Below are 3,979 nucleotides of genomic sequence, written 5' to 3' on the forward strand. Positions count from 1 at the left end.
TGCTTATTGCGCGGTCGACGTCATGTTTTATAAAGGATATATTTCTGATAGTGGTCCAAAGCGATCATTCGAATAATATCTCCGAGACCGAGTTCAAATAGCGGATCTATATGCTTTTAAGGACAAATATGAGCATTACGAGGGGGCCCGTGCCCTAAATCCAAAAAAAAAAACGACTGTAACCAGACCGACGCCATTGTCATTAACAAATAATAGTTACTATAGTAGGCCAGGTGACCACTCTGACTCTCGGAAATTGATTTTCGACTTTTAATTTACCATATTGCATGATCGGGGGTCTATGTTTGCCCCATAAAAGACTTAAAATTGATTTTGTATACTGAATCTAATACCCAACAAATAAGAGCCGTGGTCAGACACACATGACCTTGACCGAGGTCAGCAAGTAACACATTTCAACGGCGCGTATCTATTAGTTCAAGACGCGACGTTACAGCTCGCTAAGTTAGTTTTTACTTAAAAGACAAACTAAGAGAATAAAGAAACCTACCGAGCAAGCAAGACAGTTGTCAGTTTGGTTCCACAAAAGGTGTGAGTGCAGAGTTGAGATACGAGTTTCGCCGCATCGTGAACACCAGCTAGTGCGCATGTGCTAGGAAACCGCTTCTGCTGGGTCCCTGTCGAAGTATTACGTATACTTTAGCCACCACACAGAATCGGACAGCTATTATTGTTGTGGGTGATATCTTAATCGCTCGTATGCCCCTAGATGATTCAGTAGAACGATGCATACCCTGTTTAATTGATCTGGAGTTCGGTGGGTTGACAAGTGATATAATTCAGGTTCGATGACTTAACCTTTCAGTTTTTGAAAATGAGAGAGTTTTAGAACTTCTCGTTTAAAGCCTTCCACGGGGACCAACATAGCTTTGAAGGATGGCCCTCAGAAACTCCCACACGCCCTCCAGAGCTTCTACGAGATTGGCAAAAAGGTTAATTTCTGTTTTTGGAATTTATAGCATCTTGGAAAAAATAACATCTTGGTTTCCAACTTTTTCTGAATTGGAAGAGGTCAATATCGTCTAACACCTTCCAACTCCTTCATCCATTTTTCCCCTAATTCATCTTCCCCTATAATCTTAACCACATTTTCTTGCCAGCTTCCTTTATCTTCCAATCCTCTCCTACATCCTTCCCATACATGCTCTCATGTTTCCTCCTCCCATTCACATATTCTACACTTTCTGTTCTCTTCTTTTTCCTAGTACATCTCCTCCCTTACCTTGTTTCCCAATCTAAACCTTGCTATCCTGGTCCACCTTCTCTCTCCCCATCCCTTTTCTAAATACTTTAGCACCCTTTCTTTTTTTATCATCACATACCATTTATTGTATTTTGTTTCCTCAAACGTCCCCCATCTTTCTATTAATTGTATTTCATTCTCCCTTTTTTCCAATTCTTCATAGTTTACTCCAGTGCCGTCTTCTATTTCTTTATCAATAAAGAACTCCCTCCCTTCTTCTTCCCATCTCGTTAATTCGATCGCCCTCCCTCTCCTCTCTTCTATCTCCATTAAAAAATTTCTCGCCAACTCCCCTCCCTTTCCCTTCCTCAGCTTCGTCTCCATTCGTTTGCAAGATATATCCCAAATATTTATACACATTGACTTCTTCTAACTTTATTCCTTTCCATCTCCCTGCCCATTCTTTCTTCCTTCCCACTATTTTTCTTAACCTCATTATCTTTGTCTAATCTACATTTAAATTCAGCTTTTTCCCATCTAAGTATTTCTTTAATCCTGTAATTAATCCCATTATCCCTTCTTCATCCTCTGACATCAACACTATGTCGTCTGCGTATGCCAGTGTATATACCTTTTCCTTCCCCTATAATCTTAACCACATTTTCTTGCCAGCTTCCTTTATCTTCCAATCCTCTCCTACATCCTTCCCATACATGCTCTCATGTTTCCTCCTCCCATTCACATATTCTACATCCTCACTCCTCCCCAACCCTTTCTTCTCATTTCTTCTTCCAAGTCTGATATTAATAAATTAAATAAAAGTGGGCTTAGAGGACACCCTTGTCTCACATTAAAAAAACCTGCGCATATCATCGAAAGAGAAAGCTTTGTTAGAATCAAATTAAGAAATGTAAGCAGTTCAGGTAAATAAACTTCACTCCTCCAAATCGTCTCGAATATTTGCTCAGTAATTCTAAATTACGAAAGAGGAAGTGCGTATATAATGATATATTTTTCTCAGCATATTAATTAATTATACTGTGAAATTCAGCAAACGTCATTTTTTTAGTACGAGAAAATGAAGACTATTAACGGTATCGTGCTTCACAGCTAAGCGATTTTCCCCAATTTTGTTGGTAAATACAATCATATCTATATGAATAAAAGTAGTTTTTCAAAAAAAATTTTACGTTTGAGAGAAAGGTCAGAGCGTATATGATCTTTAAGATGGTGCAATTCTTCAGAAATATATATTTACAACAAGCTGAAGGAAACTGCGCAATCTGTATTATTTCAGCTGCTATCTAGACTTTAAGAAAACTATAATATGTTCTCTTTTTTCAATATCACCTTAATTGACTAAGAAAATTATGGACAGTTCATATAGAATTTTAAAAGATTCTATTAAATTTCAGAGAAAAAATGTTGCCCCTGATATAATTAAAATTATGAGAACGTTTTAAATCATCTAAAAACATGAAGTTGGTAAACACAAATTTATAAAATATAATTAGGTCAGGCAAATAATGGTAATGGTATCGTGTTCCTTAGCTAAGCAGTTTCCTTCGATTTTTTGGCGGCAAATAATTTTAATGATAAATAATTTTATGATAACCATTTAATAATAAACTCTTTAAAGAAGAAAGTGCTGCGCCGTTAAAATTTTAGAGTGTGATATTTGAACTTTAAGTGTCAGAATTTCAATCGTTTCATTTAACAAATTTGAATTTATAGGTAAAAGAGAACGCTTGAATGTAATCCTATTGACTTTAAAAGGAAGAGAATGAAATTTCGTATCTATTTTTTTTTAAATCAGATGAACAACTATTTTTCTACATAGTTTTGTTCATTTTAAAGAAGTGAAAGTGTGGTTATTTCTTTTTCTTCTGAATTAACCGTTAAGGATGCCTTCAAATCGGGAAATGACGGAGATTGTTCTCCTTGCTGGAAACTGCCACCTTAAGTTAATTAATTTTTTTTTAACTTTGGAAAAAAAAGTAATTTAAATTATATCTTCCTCATTTTTATTGTGGGCAATGTGTTATTTTTTCCAGAATTGTTTAGGTTAAGACGTCAGAAAAATGTAACAATTCATCCAGCTCCCTTACAACCAAATGTTCGTTTTTTCCAAAGTCTTTCGAATAGAGCTGAACAAATAGCTCAATTTGCAGATACTAGACTATATGATGTGGAAGTGAGATCGGAGTTTATCATTGGAATGGTCTTTCCAGTTGGACATCGTTTGTTGCATCCATTTTTGGATTGTACTCATAACACTGCTGATCCACATGCTTGCGTAAGAGTTAAAGTAAGCTTACACAACCAGGAGGAGCTAATTCCAATAACAAGGGAGGAAAACAACAGTTATGGATTCTTTATTCACTTCGAACCTGCATCTGATATCCATCAGGCTTTAAAAATGCATAGCGTGAGCCATCCGATTAGCCAACATCTTCAGCAACTTTTCTAATAGTGATTCAACGAAACTTCACAAGTATTTTTTCACTCGTTCAACGTTTCCATCAATTGCTGACGTGCTAGGGCGTCCAGGGCGGGCATCGTCATTAACATCTTATCGGCCTTATGCGAAGAGCTTGAACCACTTATAAACTTTTTTTTAAAGTCGACTCGCCAAGCCAGTGGGTACAAAATTTGGCGACATCTTCAGATCAAACGACTTATTTACGATATCGTGAAGACACCTTTACGACATGGACAAAGGATGTCGTAAAGTTGTAGTAAACATGTCGTAACGATGTCGTAAACACGTCGTCA

This window comes from Belonocnema kinseyi, chromosome 9, assembly GCF_010883055.1.
Source record: "Belonocnema kinseyi isolate 2016_QV_RU_SX_M_011 chromosome 9, B_treatae_v1, whole genome shotgun sequence".
Classification (NCBI taxonomy): Eukaryota; Metazoa; Arthropoda; class Insecta; order Hymenoptera; family Cynipidae; genus Belonocnema; species Belonocnema kinseyi.